The following is a 26,541-nucleotide window of genomic DNA, read 5'->3' as shown; positions in this document are numbered from 1 at the left end:
GCATCTAAAATCAAATGAAGAGAGAACAAAAATTTTTTTGACCACTTGGAACAATGGTTTTTCAAGAACAAGAGGTGACTACTCAGAAACACTGTAAATGAGGCCACAGGTAAATGTAAAATGATGTCCAAGACTTTTGTTAGGATGGGAAAGCAAAAAAGTAGTCTTAAAAAACTTTTATGTGATTCACTAATTAATGACAAAAACTGCTTCCTTACATAAAGGATACTTACTTTTTGATTTTCTTAGAAGAAAAAGTCTGACATTCTTTCTCTTTCCTCAGTGTTATACAACTTCTCCATGGTATAGTAGTTCATATGCTCCTGAAATGGGGTTTGAAGTTCAAGAATGACAATTGAACTTGGTCTCAGCACTTGGACTTAAGGCATTTAGCATGACTCACCCTTGAAAATCTGACTACAGATCTCTTTGATCAAGCTGGATGCCTACGTGGCTCCAGAGAAGGACAGCAGAAGACCACATGAGCACTTCTGTGATAGATTCTCCACTCTTTACCCTGAGGGAAAATTCAATTCAGCAGCAAAGATGAAAGGTTGCTTAACTCTTAATTCTTGCTTAATTCTTGGGGTTTGCATGTTTTTTTAAGACTCAGAAAAGACTCAGCTTTTTTCATAAACAGACAGAGAAAATCTAGAGGACAGGGCACAGGCCTTAATTTCAGAATCATCAGACATGAGAGACATTCATTGCACAGCATTCATTGCAAGAGATCTCCAGCACTTAATAGAGGCCTCTAGAGGTAATGAATTTCAAACCTTGGTCAGTTTAACAACAAATAGGTAGTTTCACCAATATTTTGAAATATCAAGTATGTCTCAAGAAGCTTACCTCATAAGCACAGTTAATATGTAAGTTTACAGAAGCTGAAATAGAACTCACATGCTAAATAAAATGAAACCACTCTGAGTTGTAAAATGTTACAATATTTGCACATACCTATCCTAATAATCAGGGAAGAAATGGTATGACATTACCTTCTACTGGATTTTAAAGTAAAATATTAGTGCTCTGGCACAACTAAATCTTGTTTTCCTACTTTGAAAAACTAGTGCATACACTGTGTAGCAAACACACCATACGTGCCTGAATGCATCTTGACTTCAACCAGTTATTCAAACAGGCTGCTCTGGATGTTTTGTCATCAAGCCTTGTACAATGATCTCATTTTCTCCGAGACAGTGTGTTATAAGAGTGTCATCATATACTTACTCACATGCAAATACCGGAAGACATCTGTCCCTTACACTTCCTCAAAAGCAATTTTTCCCCCCCTGGTGTCCAAGAACAAATTTACCTTTACTGACAACAGCAGCTTTCTCTCTGCAGTCTTTTCTAGATGTGATTTCATAACCTACTGGCATTTTTTGCATGCCTTTTTTTTTCCATTGCAGATTCTTCTGCAAGTGTTATGTATGATGCTCCATGTAGTAAATCACTACCATGTTAAATGCATTATTTTCAGGCATTATTTGAGGCGTATGCTATGTACCACTTTCTCTAGTACAAATACATGTTACCTTGCTATTTTTCTTTTATTTACTAATAGAATTAGGGAAGCAAAACAACTTTTATTAACAATATAAGAAAATCTGACGACATTGAGTCCTCAGCTTTCACACTTTCTATGCCCAGCGTACTCATGGAATGAATGAGAATGTCACAAACACACCTATGAGCGAAGCAAAGGCCACAGCACTTCACATGGAAATAATCTGCCATTAATTTGAAGCATTTCTGCCAATTCCATTGTCAGTGTGTATGCTGGAGTATGGTCTTCAGTGTCCTGTTCACTGCTGACATTAATGAGCCTCCTCCAGCCTTTCAGTGTTCATCTGGATCTTTTTGCTGACACCTCACTTTCTGCCTTTCAATGGTAATTTGTAAGCCTGCCTGCCCCAGCCATGCAATGGTTGTATTCTCCCCTCTGCCTCTTCCCCTCAACCATCCTCTGATTGCCTTTCTAGGCACAGACTTTTTAAAGAACTGACTGGACTCACTGTATTGATTTAGCCTTTATACTCCGGCCTCTGTATTAATATCTGCATCTCTATAACCCATAAAGCCATTCCCATACTTTGGGTTTCTGCCACAGTTTTGGTCAAGGCATAGTTGCTGGCTCTACAGCTCTTGGAAATGAGCCCTATCTGATTTGACACACTTTTGCTGAAATTCCTATTGCTCTTGCTTCATGGAGCTAGGAGAATAATAATATGCACTAGATGCATTTTCCTTCCATTTCTCATCTTGCTCAGACATCAGCCTCAGTTTCTCAGAACATAACAGGATACTGAAGTCATCTGGTGTCTTCTTCTGAACTATGGAGTCTTCCACGATCTGTTCAGCTTCAATTTGCACAGGATCAGCAAGTAACTTTCTGAAACCCCTTTCTATCATAAGGTGCCCATCTGCTTCCCATTTTTGTTTTGTCCCATGCATCCTGAGTGTCTTGAGTTTGCCTTTGTCTGTTTTCCCTAAGGATACCTTACCTCCTATTTTTTATGCTGGGCAACATTTTTCTGCTGCTGCAGACTGGTGAGAATCACTTCAGTTAATCTCTTCAGTACACTCATCTGGGTAGGCTTGACTCTTGCAGGCTTTTTATAACCTGGGAGGGAAATGCTGAAGCTTCTTCCAGCCTGGGGATGTATGCAGCTTTCGAAAACCTGGAAGAATACAGCGAGTCCATGTCATCATGTAGAACTTGTAGTTTCTGTGGTCACAGCAGACTCCAGATTACCACTAGAGTGCATGGAGCTGCTTATCTAACATGTGAACTTCACAGGAAATGTTTCTTTATACTTCTTAGGATTCCTGCCTGGCCTTACACTCTTAATCCTGTTGTCTCAGTGACACTGCACAAGTTTTGATGGAAACGTAGGTTAAATGAGTTAATGGGTGTTTAGTGAACTCTTATGGCAAAAAAAAAGTCTGCATCCCTTTGAAGTGTGCCCTCCTGAAATACTACAATTTCTATGCAGTTCAGCAATGTCTTATTCACTCCTTACCCCGTTTTCTGTCTTCTGCATTTTACATCATCTGTATAGAGGGAAACTTACTCTTTTTCTGTATTTTTGAAGCATCTCCTGCTTTGGGATCCTCAGCCATGGCTGAAGCATCTAAGCAATAGAAACACAAATGCATTATTTTAAAGTTGGAGGTGAATAATTTATCTTAATAAAGAGATTCTTTTTTTGTACCAAATAAGCTTTGAAAGGAGAATTGGGATCACCTGTCTGCATAAAATTGGATGGGAGGACACCTGTATATTTATAATCTGTCTATAAATTAATATTTTCATGGAAATTATATTTTCTACGATTAAGAAGGCTTGTCTCACTGGCAGGTCTACTATGACACTAGAGCAGTCATGGAGTATGTGTCCTTTGATACTGAGTATAGGTATAAATAGATTTATATTCACAAAGCATGAGCAGGCACTTCCTGAGATACAGGGGTGTAAATAATGTCCTAGGGTCTACGATGTTGTCACCTTGGTGTTTGCAGACAATCAGACTAAACTGGAACCTATTTTTACAATAAAAGAGCATCTATTAGATACACTTTATAGCCTAGGAGAAAAAAAATCCCCAAAGTTTGAAAAGCATACTTTTGGACAATTAAGTAACTCCAGCAACAACACAAATGGAGCAATTCAACAGAAACTGCAAAATGGTCTACCTTAGTGCATTTCCTCACCAGGCTCATAGAGTAAGCACCTCTCTCAGGAATAAGGTAAAAGAGACAGGCAATGGATGTGCATTCATGATGCACATCAAATGGAAACATTGGAGATAACTATTGATGACCTTATGGGTAATCCTGAGGGAGCTAGAAGTGCTCATCTCTTCCTTGAATCTTAGAAGGTCAAAAATAGTTATTCATCTTTCAAGAACAATTGCTTCTTCAGAAAGGCTCAGATAGCAAAAACCATCATTACCGCTTAATGTCATGAAGTTCTTCAAGGCAAAATGTCAACAGCGTCATTCTTTTTTTTGAAGAATGAATTTCATATTACTTGCCTTTGTCTTATTCTGCTTCTTGCTATCATACTAATGTAGCATCTGTTTCCTTAGTTGACATAAAATGTATGGGGAATATAGATTATATTTTATCATTTTTTGTCTGATATTGGCAAAAAAAGAGTTTGGGTGGTGTGGTGCTTAATCAACATTGCAGTGATTGCAGTGTAATTTGTAAATCTTTGAAATTACAGAATAAAGAATGAGAATGAGTGTTGGTCAGTATAATATTTTTTAGTGCTTTCTGATGGCAGAAAAAGTGAGTTTTCACTCTCCTTTCAAATACAACCAGTTTTTCATAGTGAGAACTATTAAATCTGCTCTTTTATAACTTCTGTGGCAGTTTCATAACAGTACTTCTGCTCTGTTTTCTTCTTGCTTCCTGCCCAAACTCAGGGCAGTGCCTGAAGTGTCTGCTCAGTGAAGCTAATAGTGATCAGTGTGCTCTTCCTCTTCTGCCTCTTGTTACATCTATCTCAGGCTTCAGAAGAGCTGTGTTTGGGCAGGGAGTAACGGGTGCTGGGAGTAAGTCAAGTGCTAGTTCCTCACTGAGATCACATGATGGCAAATCTGGGAATTCCTGCCTCATTTATGAGTGTGCACAGGATACAATGTCACTCTCTCCCCATCCAGAGATGCTTACTCCAAAGAACTGAGCTGAATTCCATAGCGACAAGGTCATTTACCCAAATAAACACTTTCTTCAGAAAACACCAGGCATCTTGCAGCTCCCTCAGCTGAACCAAGTCTCTTTTTCTTTCAACATCTGTGATTTTTTTTGTTTTATTTTTATTTGATTTCATTTCAGAGGTTTTTATTTTCAAACAAAAGAACTGCTTCAGGAATTCTTCAAAAGAGCAGGTAAAATGCAACTTTTCTACAAGAAATGTTTTCTAGAATAGCTTGTTGTAATTCAGTTATCTTGAGGGGATGAGTTTTAATATATGCAATAAAATATTACATATAAAAAGTTAGTCAAACTTTGCAAATAGCGCAGGATCTCTCAACCGCATTTATGTATACCTGAGCATTCAGCTTTTTAAAACATCAGTGAGACACATTGAGTTACAGTGTTTAATGGTTCTTTTAGTTACATTTCCTTTTACTTTTACATTTCCTTTTACTTTTACATTGTCGCAAGCACTAACCTTTCCCAGAATATTTAATATTTAAAAGATTGTTTTAACTTACGTTAGATTGTAGATTCTTTCAGGACTCAAACTTACTTGTATTTTTAATGGATATTTTTTGCCTCTCCTATTTAATTTATGTACAAGGGAAATGCTTCAGGCTTACTTTTGGGGCTAGATAATTCTGTAAAATATGAACCTTCATGTTCAAAAAGCGTGTTTAGGTCTCTGTGTTGAGATAAAACATTGTGTTGTGGAGTGAATTCCTGTCTGAAGTAAAATGATTTAATGAAAAATGAATGCAGCAGGCATATACTCCCATTCCTATTCAACAATTTTACTCATGTTGGCTGTATTTGTAACAGGCTGTTGTGATTTTTCCAGTCATCTTGCTGGAGCAGTCTGCCAGCAGGAGAGCAGTCGCAGACCAACAATGGACTTGCCTGTTGTGCTCAGCCCTGCATTTGTGGCAGGTCTAAGAGGGTGAAACTGTCTCACCACTTCCCAAGAGCTTGAGATTTTACAGATTAGGTGTGAACATTTGGTTTTCAATGAAATTTAAGGCAAGAGGTTGGGGGATTAGTCATTTAAATGTTGCTATATATTTTTTATGGGGAATATTCGTATGTATATTTTTGAAGATAAAATCTATTACATATAGATGTAATACAGATGTGGAAGAGCTGCAGCTTTCAAGAGGTATGGTTTAGCTGAAGTATAGGGATATTTTCGTGCTTCTTAATATACTCATAGGTGGAAAACAGACTCTTATTTGCTACCTGAACTCTCATAAAGAAAAGTTGGTCTTCTCATATACTGCCATCAGAATTCCTGGTAGTTTCACAAGGGGAACTCCTGAATTGCTGCAAAAGCTTAGCTTTCAATGCAGACCTTTATCTATCAGTAGGAGGCTAATTTGGACCTCATCAGTTCTCTCCTGAAGCATCCATATGCTTTCCTCTGAGTTGAGCAGGTCACCATGAGTTAATCTTAAACATCACAGGAACAAAGAAGGGAAACATGGATGACAGAATTACTGAAATTTAGGGCTGAACAGATCCTGGTGAGTTAATGAGAAGAATTGCCTGGTTTATAGGGTTTTTTTACAGCAAAATCTAGGAGGAGAAATAGTTCCTCACCACAAGCCTTTAGGGAAGATCTCTCAGCAGAAAAAGAGGAAAAGAAGGAAAACGTAGGCTTGCGGCCATGTGAAACTGTTGAGGGACACAGCAGAGTGTTAGTCTAAGGGATGTGCTTATGTTTTTCCCTTCAGAAGGTGTGTTAAAATAAGCTACAGCCTACTAAGAGAACTGAGGAATTTAAACTTTTGCCCTCTTTTCCATTAATAGAGAAATAACGTACAAAACAGATAAAATGTATCACATAAGAAGAGCCTTGTTAGTCCGAGACAATACAACAATTATTTCTACACGGTTTCCCAATAACAGTAGCTGTAGAAATACTGAGAAAAAACCTCCACAATATAATGAATATATTTTTTTTTCTTTCTGTGACTGGGTGCTCTTGCCAAATCACATTTTCCCCTGAGGATTAACTTTGAACTGCCAATTAAAAGTTATTGCTAAATCCTGTTACAGCAGAAAGCCTTCAGGTTATTATTGTTAAGATTTGGCCGTCGTCTCTCTCACAAAATAGATTAAACTGCTGGGGTTTTGGTAAATTACTTCTGTAGAATAGCTACATAGCCATTATATGTTTTAGGGGAAGGGTGGCAACTGTATTCAGTTAGGGTTACTTTATTCAATTAAAAACAAAGGGGAAAAAAGTGAAATTGAGACAAGAGCAAATATTACCACATTGTGTTGATAGTGCAATAAATTTTGCCTATTTGATACAGTGATGACCTGGTTTCTTCTTCAAGAGCGTTACAAAACCCCATCAGCCAGTCCTGCTTACAAAAGAAAATTATTACTTAAGTCTGTGTACCAAAGGTTGGATGACTTTTCCTACAATTTTTGGGCAAAGAGCCATAATACTGCAAAAATCCTACTATTTTCCACTGTGTGTCTCACTGCTTCGAGCAGGGACAAATTGAGCATTATCTTAGAAACCACCATGTGGTAATGGTTGGCAGATGTTTGCTTTTTTAATGTAGTCACTGTAGGATCATCATCAGCTCTAAAATCTGTGTGTCCAGCTAGGAACAGATCAAACAAGAAAGAGGAATGAACCCACTGATATTTCAGTTTGGCAGAGAGAAGAAAGGAAACAGTCTGTGTCCATTAGAAAATCTGTATAGGACTGCCAAAACCATTCATTAACTCTAAGTGCAAGGTTCTGCACCTGGGCCGGGAAATCTCAAGCACAAACTATAGGCTGAGTGGAGAGTGGATTCAGAGCAGCCCTGAGGAGAAGGACTTGGGAGTGTTGGTTGATGAGAAGCACATCATGACCCAGCAGTGTGTGCTTTTGCTGTGCAGAAGCCTAGAAAGCCAAGTGTATGCTGGGCTACATTGAAAGGAGCATGACTCTTCCCCTCTATTTGTTCTTGTGAGACCCTACCTGGAGTACTGCATTCAGCTCTGAGACCCCCAGCCTAAGAAAGACAGACCTGCGGAGGAGGGCCACAAGGATGATCAGGGGGCTGGAGCACCTCCCATACGAACACAGACTGAGAAAGTTTGGGCCTTTCAGTCTGGAGAAGAGAAGGCTCTGGGGAGACCTTAGAGCAGCTTCCAGTACCTAAAGGGGCCTATAAGAAATCTGGAGAGGGACTTTTTACAAAGACATGTAGGGATAGAACAAGGAGCAATTGCTTTAAACCAAAAGAGAGGAGATTCAGCTTAGACATTAGGAAGAAATTCTTTACTGTGAGGGTGGCGAGGCACTGGCACAGGTTGCCCAGAGAAGCTGTGGCTGCCCCATCCCTGGCAGTGTTCAAGGCCAGGTTGAACAGGACTTTGAGCAACCTGATCTAGTGGTTACGCTTATTATTACAATTATTAATTTAATTTAGCATAGAAAATTGATCTGCAAAATGTCTGTTTTAATTACATAAACCTTCTTGGCATGATAAGCCCTATAACTTGTAATTTCAAAATTGACAAGAGCATTGATTATTCTTTTTCAAGGGGCTGGCCTATGATTTCTCTGGTTGCTTAGCAAAAAGGGACAGCAGGGTTTTTCTGTTTGTTTCATTGGTTATTTTTATTTTATTTTATATATTCAGGATATAGCACTGCAAACTACTCTCAGACTAGTCTTAGAGTGTCTTAAAACACAGCCTGTCTTATGTCAGACATTAATCATAACCTATAGGCATATGCATAGTTGAGGCAATATCTCTTTGTCTGTAGAGACATCATCCAATAGTTGTATGATGTTGAAGGAGCCATTTCTCTGTTTACACATCTTCTCCTAGTGATTGATCTTTACAAATGGTATATGTTAATTTTAGTCATTGTGGCTCTTTGCAAGGACCCTTAACTTTAGTTCCTAGTGGAATTCATACTGTAGAAGCAACCTTCACAACACTGTAGAGATCTCATGATAGATGGGTAATTTAGAAATTTGTTCTAATCAATCTAACGAGAATTTTGTAGGTGGAAATATTTGTCAAGGCAGTGTCATTTATCATCAGTAATGTTCATACTATAAAGCACTTTTGAATGTTTGTCATTTGTGTTCAAGAATATATGCAGGAAGATTTCTGGTTAAGAGGGCTCTTTAAAACAGAAAGAGTTTCTACCTTTTTGGTAGCTCTGAAAATATGTTTTCTTTTACCTTTTTAAATACAAAATGCACCTTCATGAATCTCTGTTATTAATCTTCTATTTTCCTGATTAGGTAATTAAACATTTTTGCTTTGTCTCATCAGTAGCAGGGAGAATTTCACCTGGCAATTGTGAATAGCAGTGGGCTAATTATAGAGTCTAAATACAAATACTGCTGGAAAACTTGGAAAAAAAACCAAAGGAAGCCCTAGGATATACATGGATGAGACAGCTGTGTGCCTCAAAGATAAGGCCCTGAAAATTGGCGACAGAGGGAGGGAGAGGAAGAGACACTTCAGCAGTGCTTCTGTAGGAAATGAGGCAGCTGAACACACTCACTAATAGGCACAAGAAAACTTACTGGGAGTCCCTTAAATACCCTCAAACATGGCTCAAGCTTCAGTAAAGGACTTGGTTTTTTCAACACTAAATTCAGCTTGTTATAATCAATTGAAGGCTAGACCCCCTTAGTTTTTTGTATTGGTGTTTTATACTTGCTTATATAACTGCTAATACATATTTTCCAAAATTGGCAGTCTTGTGCTTGTATGCCCTTGCTTGGTTTACTTTAAAACCTCCTAGTGAATGAATAGGAGCTAATTTAGTTTATAAACCAGTGTTTTACCTTGCAGATACAATGTCCCATTGAAATTATTTTCCCTGGTGTGTTACACTAAGAAGCTCAGAAGTACAGGAGAGAAAGTGCTTAACTATAGCCAGTAGCAGACAGTTATCCTTTATCTGAGCTGGAGCTTGGCAAGCTTGCTGCCCATGGATGACTCTTCATGTGACAGCTCCAGAAGACTTGGACAGAGCAGGGAATTGGGGTAGATTGCTGTAAGTGTGCAGGGAAATGGGAGGTTTATTCATAAATCCCCACGTCCTCCCACGGTGGATTTTGCATCCTGATTGTCTGTGTCTAACCAGGAATGCCTCATTGGCGTCTGAAGGATTTTACGCAACAGTCAGGCCAGTCAGCTAAGGGACAGGCGTCAGCCAAACACTCTTACTACTATCATGTGCATTGGGGTCTGGCCCTTGCCTGGTACAGTTTGGTGCAGTACTCACCATCTTCTTTAAAGCAAACATCCTTCTAGACAGCCTGGGGTTCAGACTATGGTGGTGGATTGTGCGCATGGGGTGGAGGATGAACTTTTCGGAGGTGCCTTGGTAAAATAAGGCCATATATTAGCTTTGAAAACTGACCTTATGGATTGAGAGGGAGATATCCAGTTCTGCCTAAAACCTTCCTGAAAGGGAATTACACTTAAGAAACATTTACCATTGGTGTTGAGTTGAAATGAAGAATCCAGGAATAAGTGGCAGATGAAGACTCTGTGAAGGACAGTCTGGTGCTTGTGATGTGCTTGGTCCCGGGAGACGCAAAATCCACATCTGTGTCTCCCCTCCTGGTTACCAGGAGCCCATTCCCTTCTTACATTGGGTTCACATACTCAGGGAGCACCTGGGTCAAACACTGGGTTGCTTTGGGTATCCCAGATGACAGTACCTTAGTCTGCCCTAGCTATCTTTGAAGCCAGGCCTGGTTTGAGCAGGATCTGGACAAGGCAGTCTGCAGAGGTCCCTACCAGCCTTGACTGTTCTTGTTCTATGTCCTTTGCAGTAGGGCTTTAGCTGGCTTCAGGTCTTCCAGGGAAGAAACTTCAAGCTGCATCTTACCCACAAGAAATAAATACCTTGTCACAGGCTGACAAGTCCTCTTTTCCCTAACCCAAGAGATACGCATTAATTGGTAGAGTTGACCAGTTTGCAGAAACTGGTGTAGCTCCAACAGCTTCTTCTGGTACATATTAGCATCAAAATACCCAAAGTCAGGTCAAATGCTGGGCTGTTGCGATTTTCAGATGCATATCTAGTGTTGAACCACAGATTTTAATACACCTCCCCTGTATTCCAAATGAGCCCTTGGTCTTCTTGATGCTTTAGAATCCTTCTTCCAGTCTGGTTTTAACCAGAATGTCTACAGTCATCCAGGGAAAAAACTTCTTTTAATAAAATATCACTTCCAATGGAGTGTCACTTGCCAGGAGATATTTGCAACAGGAAGTTGTGAATACTTGATGTTTTCACGGGTTCAAAAGACGGCTGGACAAGTTCATGCCATGGAAGTCCAACAAGGGTTGTGGAGAACAAAACTACCATCACCTGGAGCTGCAAATCCTTGGAGACTGGGGAAGGCAGGACATGGACTTGGGGCAAGGGAAGGCAGCTGTGAGCTGTCCTTGGATAACTGGTCCATAAGCATGACCTTGTCTGTCTGACAGGTGAGCTGAACTGTGCCTTAACTTTCATCTTCCTGCATTTCAGCAGCAGCACTGTGGTTCTTCTTCCACAGACCCCATCCTAATGTGATAGCGTATCCTTATGACAGTCTTACAAACTAATGTACATGTTTAAGAAAAGAAATGTTTTTGCAAGCACTTCTTTTATATCTCTGACTTCATCCAAGGAAGGGAATGAAAGGAGTTTCTTGTGCCATTGTGCATTTACTGTTTTGTTAGGCTGCAGGCTATCATTGTATATGTAAGTTTGGGCTGCAGCTAGTGCTTTGTGCTTGTGCCTGCCTGTGAGCATTTTTCCTAGCTGAGTAAAAATCAAGAACAGGAAAGAAAAGGAGTTTAAAAAAATTAAATGTGAATTTAGACTGAAAGAAACATCTTCTCTGGAAAAGTAGATGTAACAGTCACACACACACACACACACACACACACATAACCATTTACATTTAGACCTTGTATTTGAAAGATTTAAGGGCTGTTGCTCCATGTCTGTATCCTGAGTGACCAGTGATGCACTAGAATTTCATAGAGAGGGACTATCTGGTTGTTAGGGAGTACTCCTTCCCTCTTAGTACTATACAATGCTGTAATGTTTTTCTCCTGAAGAAGGAAGCTGAGTAATTTCAATGAATAATATGGTCTTTGATATCAATGAATAATTTCATGGGTTTTTATTTAAGCACCATGTGGAAATGAATTTTCTTCTTTTTCTCCTTGACATTTTCTGTTACAAGACATCCTTGTTAGCTTCCAAGACCGCCTAAGCAGTGAATTTTTTTCATGCCAGCCATGACAGTTTTAGCTGGGTCTGCCCTGGTGGAGAGGATGCCTTGCCTCCAGTGCCCTCCTTTGCAGGGGCACTGGATGCTTTAGCTAGAAGCCAGAAAATCTCTCAATAAGCTAAAAGGTAACTGGCCATCAAAAAACCCTAGAGTAACTTTACATACAATCGCACCTAACTTGGTCTGGGGTTGAGCAAGGACTTGATGTATCAGGAGACATGCCTTCTACATCCCTTTTTCTGTTTTCAAGGAATTTCTCACCAGATAAGTACTAATTTATGCAGTGCATCACTTGGTCACTTCTCTTTGGTTAGCATGTGACATACTTGCTGTTGCGTACACACAGTCCAGCACAGGTATGTGGCAAATATATGAGGGTTATAACTTTATAAAGGCTGTATGATCATAGTACCCTGAGAATACCATTTTCTGCTAACATTTTTTATGCACCGGATCTCATTACCTGGCCCTTTTTTTTTTGTCTTGGATATATAGATTGCTTGAGCACTAGAACCCAGTGTAGAACCAGTGTAGTCTGCCCTGCGGAGAAGGACTTGGGGGTGTTGCTCAATGAGAAAATGAACATGAGCTGGCTTCAGTGTGCGCGCTTGCAGCCCAGAAAGCCAACCATATCCTGGGCTTCATCAGAAGGAGCGTGACCAGCAGGTCAAAGGAGGTGATCCTGTCCCTCTACTCTGCTCTTGTGAGACCTCACTTGGAGTATTGTGTGCAGTTCTGGTGTCCTCAACATAAAAAGGACATGGAACTGTTGGAACAAGTCCAGAGAAGGGCCACGAGGATGATCAGGGGACTGGAGCACCTCCTGTATGAAGACAGGCTGAGAAAGTTGGGGCTGTTCAGCCTGGAGAAGAGAAGGCTGCATGGAGACCTCATAGCAGCCTTCCAGTATCTGAAGGAGGCCTATAAAGATGCTGGGGAGGGACTCTTCATTAGGGACTGTAGTGATAGGACAAGGGGTAAAGGGTTAAAACTTAAACAGGGGAAGTTTAGACTGGATATAAGGAGGATGTTCTTTACCCTAAGGGTGGTGGGTCACTGGAATGGGTTTCCCATGGAAGTTGTGAATGCTCCATCCCTGGCAGTGTTCAAGGCCAGGTTGGATGAGGCCTTGGGCAGCATGGTTTAGTGTGAGGTGTCCCTGCCCATGGCAGGGGGGTTGGAACTAGATGATCTTAAGGTCCTTTCCAACCTATTTCCAACTATTCTATGGTTTTATTCTATTTGGGTAAGCCCCTCTTAGGAGATTATCCTAGGCAACATGTCTAAGGTCCTGATGAAATGCTTGCATGTACTGAAGATTTTATGACTGAGGATGTCAGCAATGACTGTTTTGTCCATTCCCTTTCACTGCTCCTTATAGCACATTTTGCATCTCTTTCTGATCTTATTTTTTAAGGCTTAATTGGGTATCAGTCTCAACTCTGTCACAACATATGTGCTTCAGCTTCACTAAATTAAATAATGGTAAATGAGTTCATTTGCATGCATGTAGGAACCACAGTGAAGCCAAGTCATTGCAGCCTGGCTGAAAATATGAAACCACATATAGCTTCATTTTGATTTCAAAAGTGTGTATTTTTCTGTTTTGCCAGAGGTACAAATAGAGAAATATTTGTCACTGACTTCAGTGAGGACAAAGTTCTTCTCATTTCACAGAAATGAAGGTGTCATGCAAAGCATTTTTCTAAAGCAGATTTGAAATATGAATACCCAAAGAAGTTACTGGGGGAAGAGCTCTTGCGTTATACTGAACATGTCTGGTGTTTCGCAGCAGGTCCCCCTGTGGTTATCCCTTTCCAGGTCTGACACAAAGGTCCTGGTGAGGACTGTCAGAGCGGCAGCACTGGGAACAGAGCCTGCACACCATGACCATGCTCCCAGGTTCACAGTGATGATGTGCTTGTATGTTCCAATCCAAAGACCATCATCACACAGCTCGAAATTTCTTTTTTGCTATCTTCAGGTGCTAGCTGGTCAGCAGGCAGCCATTATGCGGTAGCTGTTGTGCTGGAAGAGATTTTGTGCTCCAGTTTGGAGGTAAATGTTTCCAGAGATGCATTTCTTATGGATAACAGCACAGGGAATCTGATATTTCCCTCAGTAAACCATTTTTCTGTAGCTTTTTTCTCTGATGGGGTGCAAAAAAAAAAAAAAGTTTAAATTCTACAAAACCCTCTGACAGTGTGAAGCCATTTACCTTGTACAAAATCCCTTGGGCTTAGGATAGGCAGGAAAGGGGCTGCTGCTGGTCTGGAAGTCTTGTCCCTCTGCCTTACATACTTAGTACAAACAGGAGTAAGTGTATTTAGTATGCATCTTCAATTTACAATGGGGTATTTTATTCTTTGCCTGGCTGATGACAGACAATGTTGTTGCTGATAGACTAGCAATACTGCTGTGGTTTAAGTTTATTTTAATCTCAAATGACTAAAAGTTTCACATGTCTGATGTGGTAAGTTCATTGATGCAATGTTTAGATGTAGGAAATCTGAGGCAGAGGTTTTAAAAGGTGACAGGACACTGACCAAAGTTGATATCTTCTGGTGAGGCTACATTTTAACCCCCTGTCCTTGCTTCCTCAGTCTGCGCATGCCAGCCCACGTTCACTGCTTATGAAAATATCAGGGATATGAAATGTGTGATATGCAGGCTTTTGAGTTTCTTTGTCTCTCTTAAGAGATCCTGGAAAAGAGAAAGCTTTGAGGATATCTTAGTGTTGTCTTTAACATGAAAAGGCGGTTCTAGAGCAGGTCTCGTCTCAGATGTGCACAGTAAAAGGCAGGAAGTGACAGACTCAAGCTACAGTAAGAAAAATTCTGCTGGCATATAAGGAATTTTTGCTCATGATGAGAGTGTGTTTGCACAGCAACAGGCAGAAGGAGGCTGAGGAATCTCCATCCTGGGACATATTCAATACCTGGCTGGACAAGACCCTGAGAAACCTGGATTCAGTTTTGCATTAGCCTGGGTTTGGATTAGAAGACCTCCACAGGTCCTTTCTAACCTAAACTATTATATGGTTCATATCATTAGGTGAGAAAGCAGCTTGCAGTATTCTGAGTGTTAAAAAGAAGAAAAGGCACTTTGCATTCATTTTCCAGGATCCCTTATTACGCCACACAATGAATTAAACAACAGCATGGATCAGTGACACCCCCTGCAAGGCTGTTAGACACTCCTGCTTGTGCAGCAGGAAAGCATGTGTGCATGGGTGGGTGCTGGGGGCAGGCGACTGCCCAGATAAGTGGGCTGCCTTTCTGGCAGTGCAGCTGCCCAAGCACAAGTGCCTTTGGGTCCCACTAACCTCACCAAGCTCCCCTTGGGTGCAAGGGTCACTTTTAGTACCTTCCAAGGAGAAGCAGGGGCTGAGATATTTCATGTTTGAAAAAAGAGTAGGGCTGATGAGAAGAGCACATAATTAAGCTCCTTTCTGGCATGGTCTATTGGAAGACATGAAGATATTTCTGAAGGTTCAGCAGTTTGGGTCTGGGAGGGGAGGCTGCAGGCACCAGCAGTCATCATCAGCTTCCTTCTCTACAGGGTGGGTGAATGAGCTTCTCCACTGGGGAGAGAGTCATGAGGAACAAAGACCTTGAGATGTCCTGTTGGCTACAGAGGCTCAAAGGGAAAGAGCAGAGTCCTTCTTGACTCCCTTAGAGGGTTCATTTTGTGAGTCTTCTGCTTTTGCTGCTGGAAAATCCAATTAGAATACAATGTCTGGACAAACTCGGTATCTTCAAAAGCATAATGAGCTCTTTGCATTTTGTGTGTCTCTCAGCTAATGAGTTCTCCACTTTTATACGGAAGCTCTGAAGACAGATTTTTATTATCTTTTTATTATTATTAAGAAAAGAAAAAAAGAGTCTAAATACCTCTCAGTACCTCTCAGACATCCTTCCCATGTCAAGGGCTGCCAAAGAATGCAGAGTGTGATTTCAGCTTCCTATTTCATTGCTGAAGTGGCTCTATAAATAACAGTATTCAATGAAAATTGCTGGCAGAAGCATTGCTTTTTAAGCATGAAAATGTACAAAAAAATTCTCAACAACGAGAGGCTTTTCTTTCACCTAAGCCTCTGAACAGTTTTATAGGTCCAAAAGGAACAGATTACTTCAAGTATTTGTTTGAAACATCTTTCCTACTGTGATAACCGTTTCTGTTTTCCCTGCTTGTTATCAAAGATCTGCAAAGCCAAGGTCTAAAAACCAAATTCCAGTTGGTACTGACACTGATTTATTTCCTGAGCTGGAAAATTAACCCCAAATGAATTTGAGATCATGGACTAAAAATAAATCTGTACATCTGGACTTTCATAGCATCTGGGTCTTGAGGCGGACTCTCAACTCCACCTTTCACATCTTTATCCCACATTCGAACATTTAAGCCAGCTTTACAAACATTGGCAAAAGTGTTGGTGTGCCTTGCTCAAGCAGATGTTCCAGTGATAACTCAGGCTGAGAAGATGTTGCCGGGCTGCTGTCTTCAGTAGTTTGTTTCAGTAGTTAATCAATGTGACCATTAACAGAAAAGGCAACAAAAATTGTCCTATATTTCCTGTTTGAATTTATCGGACTTCAGCTTCTAGACATCAGTTTGTGTGAAGCTTTATCTGCTAAGTTCAAGAGTCTTTTAGTATCAGATTATTTTCTCTTTTTTTTTGAAGAAATGGGACAGATTGAATACCTTTGGTCTCTTTCATGATAAAGCAGCTCTCCAGCCCTTGAAGTATTTTCACTGAGTTTTTTCTGCACTGCGTCCCTTCTTCCAAATTTCTTTCCAAAAGGAGAGCCCCAGCATTGTACCCAGAACTTGGTGGGTAAAAAATTCTTATATGGAGGGAAAACAACAATTTCAGTTCCTACCCACTACATGGGTACATGGTGCAGAAGATTGTAGGCTTTTTTTTTGTGTCTGTTAAATGGTGGAACATTTTACAGGGCTATGGCTCCTTGTTATAGAGCTTTATTTTGTGTAAACAGACTGCATTCCTTGTTCCTAGACCTGCTATTTGCATAGGTCTGTTTGCAGAGATGCTTGCTCTGAATGGGTCCAGGTGGATGCCTTAGAACCAGTTTATCATAAAATCATAAATAATTTCAATGGCAATGCTGTCCATTAAGTAAAAAGCATCTCAATAATTTTGGGCCATGTAATCCTAAACTAAAGGTGTCTGTATTTTCAAAAGGAACCTTCCCACAGTTCCAGCAATATTTGGGCTAAGCAACTGTTACTGGTTTTCCTTCCATTTTTGAAGGAACGAAGTTGTGAATTAGTTTTGTTTAGCCACTTACTGAGCTACAACACTGAGCATCAGAGAGTGCTTCATTTACTTTCAAATAACTGATATTTAACTTTAAAATGCAGACTACTTGGAGAGAAAGTTAATAATAAAGAATTTTGCTGTGTTAACTGAGAACTATTTCTGCTCTAGGTAACTTTTGTGAACTTTGATAAATGAAAAGAAGACTTCTTTAACAATTATCCATAATCTAGCAATTATCTTGCATGAAGCAAAAGAAACAAATGTCTGTAATTCAATGTGAAATTCATACATATCTTTGAATAATATGTCTCCTGAACTACGATCCATGATTAAATTAAAGCTTTGGGATGCATGAAATTATCTAGCCATTGTCTTCCACGTTTTTGTGACTGCTAGGGTGAGATTTCCAAACTTTATTGGGGTAAAGAAAATTTTGTATTCCAGCGAAACCGCTGCGAAGTTTAGATAGGTCAAATTATCTCTTTGAAGATAATAGTCCTATTCCCACCAAACCTAGCATTCATTTACACTTCTTTGACAGTGAAAATAGGATTTAGAGTAAGTGCAGATGTATCTTGCTCTAGCTTTATGGTAGGGAGGAGAGTCATTAGTGTGAGTGTCAGGCACAACAGTTTTGTCTCCTTTCCTCTTCTTATTTGCATCTATGCCCCACAGTGGGAATAGGGTGTCACCACCATAATAAAAGAATAGAGCAGAGTGGAGCCAGTTGTCACACAACAAGGTGATAGCTTCTTCCAGCCTTCTGTCAAGCTCTATGACCTGCAAATTATATTTTTCAAGGGCTATTTTTCAGTAGGGATTTTTAAAGGGATGGTGTAATGAGGGAGGGCTAAAGGTGGAGGTGAAACAAAATCATGTGAACTTTTTCAAAGCTCGGAGCTGGCTGTGCCCATGGGTCTGCCTTGACATAAGGTGATCATGGTGTTCACACATGCTCATGGCAACTTGATTGCAGCCATTGTGCTGCCCTGCAGATAGCCAGAGTCACTGTGTGATGTTTCCACTTCCATCTGAACTGTTAGATACTAAAAAATTTGAATGAGAATAAAGGAAGAAAGGGGAAGGTGGGTGCAGTCTCCCTCCTTCCCTCTGTTTATCTGTCATCATATTGTATTGTTCTATCACTGAATGGTGGTTTTTTGACTGTGTAAGGCTGTCATGTCACACTGGGCTTAGTGTCTGAAAGCCAAGAATACTTGGGGGACTGGAGGATCATGTGGTTATTCTTCTAGCCAAGTTTTCCTCAGATCTTTAAGCAGCTCCTTGAGAAATTCATTCTTGCTGCAGACTTTCTGGAGACTTGGAGGGATTCACAGAAGGGCTCACTAATGACTTTTCTGTGCAGTGAACTTTCTGCCCAGGAATGCACTGTCTTTCACCAGTGCCAACAGATGAAATCACTTGTGAGGGGTAGTTTGCTTAAGATTATCTGAACAGAGAGGCCACCCTTGCTCCCCCTTTCAGAGAAACACACTTAGATGTACTCTCACACATAGGCCAAACATCCTTGAAAGGCTTCATCCAAAGCTGAGTGAAAGCTGTGGAAGGACTCTCACTAGCCTCAGTGCATTTTTTATAAAGCCCCAAGACAAGGCTCACATTCCATACATATTATCTTGGATTTGGATTTTCATAAGCTTTAACAGTCCAGAAATCTGCCAGCTTCACAAATCTACATCCCATAGTCCGTGCTTTCAGCCTCTTGGTCTTGCAAAAATGCTTTAAAGCTGTGAGACACGTTAACAAATTTGTCAGGACCACCACATGAACTAGTGCCCCCTGCGGCACAGAAATACCATTTCATTGAAGACACTGTGTTTCCTTCTAAGGCATGATTGTTTGCATCTAAGAAACATGAATGTAGATAAAAGCAGGCTCATTTGGAACATGAGGCAGGTAAAAAACTGTGTACAGCAGTAAGGTGCTAACAGAGTGCCCAAACCCAGGAAAGACAGTTCTAAATATGTCTAGTTTACATTTTCACCCTTGCTTACTCAATGTAGGCTTGGTCAGTTTTAAATACTAGAGCAGGTCATTAGAATAGCACTGACATTTCTAATCCAAACCTGGACTTATTAGCTCAATCAGGTCTGACCTCATCCCAGCTAAAATCAAAGCAAAACTTTGATATGAACAGAACCAAATCCCTTTGACTCTGTAAAGAAGAACAAGTACTAATGAACTAGCAATGCCTGAAACCAGTACAGCTACATCCATTCACAGGGTCACTGTCAGGCTCCTGGAATGCCATGCTATTTGCCATGACTGTCTCAGGAGATTATTATTTTTGCATTCATTGCTTTATAGGACAGGAAATAGCTTTGTCCTGTGGTAATCATCAATTTCTGAACATAGCCATGAAACTACTTAGTACAGGAAAGAAACAATTTGTTCAATAAATAAAAACGTTTTTTGAAAAGTAGACAAAAACTCCAACTTTTTTGAGCATAGAATATGGAAATGAATCTATACAAAATACTGACCTACCTCCCTTAATGTCCCTCCTTTGGTTCATCCTCCTTGGATGCATTATGGCCAGTGTCAACAAGTCATGTAGCAGTTATTTTTACCTGCAGTGAAGTTAAAACTCCAGCCATATTAGCAGGCTATGAAAAATTTACATTCATTCTGAAATGGCAGCTGCATCAGAGAGCATTACACAAACCAAACTCTTCTGATAACATTAGGACAAAGAGACCAGCTAAAAACTGTGAGTCTATATCTCACTGCACTTGGGTCCTGTAGGAAAATATCTATCTTATTCTACTGTGCAGCATGTTTGGAATAAAGGAGAAACCAGCAATACCACAAACTCTGCTCTTCTGCACCTGTTAGTATCTTTTTATCATGGTACAGCTGCCAAGGCATACGGAGGCTCTAATTCCTTTCTGCAAAGAGACTCCTTATCATCTTCTTTTCTAGGAAGTAAATTTAGGCTAACAGCGGACAGGAGAAATGTGACATGAACGCTTATTGTGTATCAGTATTCTAGCTGCTGCAGCAATTTCAAACACCTGCAGTTTATCAAGTTAGACATAGGAATGATTGGTACTGTGAGAATAACAATCATCTAGACATGTCATTCAGGGGGCAATAACATATATTTTCCTGCACTGTATTTTAGGGAGCTTGGTGTTCAGCTTCAAAGTCTGTAGAATAATTTGTTAAGAACTTGTAACATTTATTAGTGGAGTACGGGCATAAAACTAATAAAAAAACAATCCCTGATGTAGATGTTCCTTTTCCACTTGGAAACCTGAATTTCCTGTTTATTTCTGAAACAGAGCAGAAACTAGACAGGTTTATTTTCATAATTGCAAAATATAGTGTTAACCAATCAACTCCTTCCTACTGTGTTGCTCTTTACAATAAAAGGAAGATGTAAAGACCTTTATATGTACCAAATAACAAGATCGAGCATTGCTGTATACTTAGTCAGACACGTCTGAAGGATAAAGAACCCAAAGTAAAAATAACAACATCGCCAATCTATAATAATCATTAAAGGCCTGTTGGAAGACATGTAAGATTTCAGAATAGTCTTTCCTAACAGCCTTTCTTGCCTGCGTTCTCACCCTGTGCTGTCTTTGTTTGCAGCTTCTGGGGACACCCAAGACCCTCGCAAGTGCCACAGGGCCTGGCGTTTCTTGCCTGTCTCTACCTTGAGACCTCAGCAGTTACCCACAGAAGCTCTTCAATGAGATCTGAGACCATGAGGTCTCACTGTCTTCCCATGACCATACAACAATGGGTTCTGAAAGTGCAAAAGAGAAGTACTGAGCTCTCAAAAGTCCTCCAAAGCTACATTGCTGGAATTTTAGTCATAGGTGTGAATCTTTTCACTTTCTCACATATAGTTGCCAGGAATGGCCTTGGGCATCTCAGCAGGCTGTTTAGCTTTCTTGGGCTAACAACATGGCATTTGCTTTTCATCATATTTTTAAAAGAATGCAGAAAAATCAACTTCACGGCACAAAAAAGCAGCTCTCATAGCTTAAGGAGAAAAGAAAACCCTCTCTGGGTTTACACTTGGGTCAAGACAGGTTGTGACTCTTTTTTCTTTCAGACCTGCCTGGTTTCTCAGCATCTTTTAATCAGAGCAAGCTGCATATGCTGAGTGGTCACCAGCTATATTTTGGAAGTTTCTTCTAGCATCTCTTTTTTTTTTATCACCCAAAATAAGACCAAAAGCCAAAAAGTTTGTTTCAAAGTTACACCATTTTCCTTTTGACACAGCCATCTTCTGACACAGCCCTCTGAATCTCCAGGCTCATAAACTTAAGATAGTTTTTAACTGCTTTGTACTTGGCTGCTTTTCTCTCCTTTTTTGTCTAATATGTCGACTCTGTTTTGGTTCCAGTGAGAGAGCCTCACAGGCCCTGTGCACAGTTGATGCAACTGTCATACTTGAGCAACCTTGGCTGAATAAGATGTTCAGTGGCTTGTAGTATTAATATTGACGTTCACCCTCCCTCCCCCTTCACTTGTTCTCATCTTACCAGCAAGAAGTCTACTTCAGTATATGCAGTGGTCCGTTGATGTGACAGCATTAAGTCGTCAAATGACCAAGCTCCAGCACTGGTCCTAGTAACTATGCAGCATTATTTGGTGTCACAGATTTCATGTTCCCAGTGACTCCAGGCCCTGATGTTAGGCTACTGACATTTGCTGGAAATTCGCTCACTGAAGCTGAGATGTCTTTACAACACACATCTGCCTCAGGCCCAGGTCCCTACCTAGTCAGGGAGAGTTCCAGGCACTTCTGAGGCATGCTGCATTGACCCTGTCCCAGGGCTCCACTGTAGTATGTGCTGGATGGCGGATTGGCTGCCAGCGCCTGTCTCTCTCTATGGGCTTTACAGGGATTTAGGACATGAAGGTGGTGGAGAGGGAGAAGCTAACCTTCCAAAGTACTGCAGCTTATCTGTATCTGATTAGACAGTAAACGTCTGCCTATTTATTTGAATGGGCTTTGTGTTGTCCTCTTTGACAGATGCAATAAGAAAGGAAAAAGGAAATTGCTGTTTTATCTGGATTTTTTTTCTTTTCCTGGTAGCTGGCCTGTTTGATTGCCATTACATGCGCTGTGCGCCCTGCTCCTAATGACCAAGCTGGTACATATTTCTTTCAACAAAGACACCTTCTAAAAGGCTCTGAAAAACAAATCTTTAGATTAAACACTGAGCAAGAGCAGGGCATTGGAACATAAACATGAAGGGACAGAGTGTGTTCTTTAATAATGCCTAATTTCTGGGGATTTTTAGCATAGGATAATGGTTATATGGGGAAATGAATTTTTGAACAGGATGAGCAGCTATTGCCTGGGTGATGATGTAAGCCTCTGTTCAATGCTACCTTCAGTTGACCTGGATGAAACTTCCTAAATTGCTTTTTACTTTTTTTTTTCCTCACAAATTTGTCAGATCTGGCTGCCCTGACCACAGCAGCCTGTGCGTGCTCCTCTGCTGTTCACCACCTTAAGAGACATACAAACCGCTTCCTATTGCATGAAGGACTGCCCTACCAGACCATTCCTGCGTATGCAGAATGAATGTCTGCTGGCTAATGTGGATGTATAATTACATATACCCGTGTATATGTATGTATGCATACCGACGTGCAGTCTGGGGAGTGCTGTGGCAGGAACTGCTGGGGTTGATCCGGCGACGGCCAGGCCCTCCTCCCTCTCTCAGGGCGCTTGCAGGTGAGGCCCGGGGTAGCGGATTCTCCTTCGACACCCGGCTTTACAAATGGAATCCCCTTAAAATGTGTTTTTCCCGAGGAAAACCCGTTTCTGGTCGGCGGTCAGGCTGCCAGCAGGGGTCAGCCTGTGCCCGTGTATGCTCCAGGCTGCCAGTGATTTGAGTCCGTGCCGCGGCCGGTGAGCTCAGGCTGTGGCCGTTTTGAGTGAAGCCTCCGGGCATTGAAACTCTTGCTAACGCTTAGTGCTGCCGCGCAGGACTACCCTAAAAGCGCTCCAGGCGCGGCAGTGTTGGTACCGCAGCTCTGACCATCGCGCAGGAAGCCAGTCCTGCCCGACACAGGCACTGGGAGGCGACCCAGGGAAGACATGCTCGTCCTTCCATGTTTTGCCGGCAGCATGGTTTTTGGAAGTGTTGCCACATTGCGGCAGCACTGTTTTTTCTCCCTATTACATCTGCTCTGTCATGCTTATTTGCCACAATCCCTTCTTAGTGACTATGTCAGCACAGAATGACGGTTTTGTGCTTTCTTGGGATGCACATGAGCACTACATTTTCTTTCCTCAAGGCTGCTTGCTTTTGCTCCTGTGCTATGGTTTGCTGCCCAGGGTTGCAACGATGCAGTCATCTGTGGGGTTGCACTTCAAAAAGGAGAATAACAGAACATATTTTTTTCTTTCATCAGCTGGCCTGCAAGTAGTTTCTCCACAATGTTACTTTTGTTCTGAGGCCCACAAATGCTCTCCCTCTTAAGCTGTTTTAACCATACCTGTACAGTAAGCTTGTCCTCTGAGCAGACTTCTCCACCATGACTATTGTTATCATTACGGGTAGGGATGGAACTCCAGCCTGCAAGGCCACATCTCCCCTGGGCTCTGCAGCGATCTAGTGTCTTCAGGAGGCAAAGCCGTGTCTCCGGGCACAGCAGCTGCTGGATTGCAGCAGAATCAGCTAAGTGCGAAGGAGATTGGGGACTTCATTTGCAGAGGCAAATGAACTCTGACCACAGAGTTTTGACTCTGACCGCAGAAAGGTTTTTCCTGTGTCCAGTTAAGCTCAGGGGAAGCTGTTGTGCTGGCTCCTCATCAGCCCTATGAACTCTGCGAGCAGTGGGGGGAGACAAGCAGCCCAGGCACTAACAAAGTTGAGGTCTTGTGTGTGCACCAGGGACTGCTGCATTAATACCTCTGTAAGGTGGGCAACCTGTTCCAGTATTTCAGCACCCTCATGGTAAAGAATGTTTTCCTCACATCCAGCCTGACCCTCCCCTCTTTTAGTTTAAAACCATTACCCAACCTGATGAGAGAGAATATAAGGTATTTGGGATTTAACATTTTTTTTTGTGTCTGGGAACAAACACCTGGGAACAGATCTCATGGGAGCAATTTGAAGCAATTTCTTCTTGGGCAGGCCAATGGAGACAAAGATTCCTATAGCCTCTCACCTGCCAAAGAGTCCTCCCTGCAGCTGTGGGCCAGGAATTCATGGGGAATTTAAGTAGGGAGTCTTATATTAGGCACAAGCCCCCTGTAGTCTTATTTGTATGGTAGGTGCATGATGATAAAGGTTTATCCACATCATTCCTCTTGTCACTGATGGGTGGCATGAGAAGATGACCCCAAAACTGTGGAAGAGTCAGCAGTAACAATCTGCTTGACCTGCCCTGAAAGCCCCTCTCTGCACACCATACTCTGTTGTCTTCCCACTCTGTCGCGCCTCCCACACTGAGAGCTGCTCTGTGAGGCATTATTCTGTGCAGTGTGCAATCCCTAACACCACCCTACGGGATAATGGGGATCCTATATGTAGGATTGCCAGGGTTTCCATGGAAAACAGCTTCACTGGAACATACTGTGAAATTCTGATGTCAAAGTGATTTGCTGCACCCTGTATGCCCAATCCAGTCTTACCTTCTTCCTACACCTTCTTAGAAGTTAGAAGCACCTTCTATTTATAAAAGAGAACACACCAATTAAGAAACATGGAGAATTCTTGTTTGCACATCACAGCATTAGACAATAAAGTACCCTCCCTTTATTCAAAATAAATAAATAAATCTAAATTACTGTGTTTTGGCTGTGGTAGTGTGGGAGCATGTGTGTGTGTACAGTGTCTTGTTTTTGTGGCTCTAGGGATGGTTTTTGAGCTGCATTTTCATCTATCTGTTCCCAGAATGGCAGGGTCAGGGATATGCAGTGGCTATGCAAGGGCAAGCCTCTTGTAGGAGGATTTATGAGATGTAGTGCTGAATACCTGGTCTGTTTCTCCAGGCCACAGGCTGGAAATAGCAACTCTCCTCCCTGCTTTTGAGACCAGTTTAAGGTGTCTTTGCCACGGAAGGCCAATACAACATCAACTGTCTGACTTGTGGGGAATCGTCTGGAGACACATATCTGGAGGGAGATGCACATACAGAAAGGTGCCTTGGGGGCATGTCTGCATGGTGTACTCTGTCAGTGTGAGACTGCGGGAGGTTCCTCGCAGCAGCTTGTACCTATGGCCTCTGCAGTGTGCCTGGCAGAGGAGCACACTGAGAGAGGAGTTGTAGCAAGAGACAAGTTTGTTTAGTCTCAGATGTTGTGGAGAGATTTCCCAGGCAGGTGAGATTTGGTCTGAAATTTCTCTGGAAGAGAAGTCTCCAGCACATCCAAGCTTTGGGGACTGAGTGAGAGTGTTGCTTCAAGAGCCATGTTCTCCTTCCCCTGGGTAAGGGGGGTGTGCAGGCACACTGCTCAGCAGCACCACTCCCTCCCTCTTCTGCTAGTTCTTTCTCAGGATTTGGATTTCTGCCTGGTAATGGAAAGGTGGCTTAGTGCAGAGGTAATGTTTTCTTCCAGTCTTGATGGGAGAGAGGCTTTGCTGAATAATAAGATACGCAAAACAGAAAGCATGCTATCTCTGGGCATTACCCAGAGCAGATGTAATATTTCATCATCTCATGGCCCCTAAGATAAAAGTCCACTTAATTTTTGATTGCAAAAATTCTGTGCTTTGCTTAATTGATACCCAGGAAAATAATGTTTTAAATGATGATGTATTACCAGCTACATCATTTGCCTCCAGCATTTTGTTTTGCAACCAAAAAGCAGGCTACTCTAACCCTCTTAAATAAAATAATGCACCCTGTTGATCTAATTAGCACCTGAAAAATTGAAGAAAATATAAATTCTGCACTAGGGCTTTAAAAGTGGATCCTTGGGATGACAGGGATGAAGAAGGGATAACAAGCATGGCTTAAACATTGTATTAGCGCTTTTACAGTAAAACTCTGGATGTGGGGTTACTGGATCAATTTATAGCTGTGGCAAAAAGCCCTCGGTGGTGCATAGCTCCAGATTGATGAACCCCAAATAAGCTTCCTTGGCTAAAATATCTACTCACCTTCACATGATAACATCTCACCTATGTCTTGTTCCTGATGGAGGCGTTGCAAGAGAAGAAAAAGAAAGAAGAAATAAAAGTGGAGAAAAGTTCTTTAACTACAGAAAAATGTGATCATTTGAGAATTTCTTGAATGGTAAATGCACTGATGTCTTAGATGCTTAGAT

At 41.3% G+C, this 26,541-nt stretch overlaps 1 protein-coding gene across 1 annotated transcript in view; it reads left to right on the top strand.

The window, feature by feature from the left end:
* Positions 1–4,829: 4,829 nt before the first annotated feature.
* OCA2 (OCA2 melanosomal transmembrane protein) overlaps positions 4,830–26,541 on the top strand; it is a 189,865-nt gene continuing 168,153 nt past the window's right edge. Inside the window, exon 1 of the mRNA XM_057404472.1 lies at positions 4,830–4,901. The gene's annotated coding sequence lies outside the window, so the exon portion shown is untranslated. The remainder of the gene's footprint in view (positions 4,902–26,541) is intronic.

The sequence above is a fragment of the Pezoporus wallicus genome, unplaced genomic scaffold (genome assembly GCF_028554395.1).
Source record: "Pezoporus wallicus isolate ANWC-B61680 ecotype Strahan unplaced genomic scaffold, APGP_CSIRO_Pwel_v1 contig_5787, whole genome shotgun sequence".
NCBI classification, from domain to species: domain Eukaryota; kingdom Metazoa; phylum Chordata; class Aves; order Psittaciformes; family Psittacidae; genus Pezoporus; species Pezoporus wallicus.
This window is presented reverse-complemented; position numbering and strand designations above follow the sequence as displayed.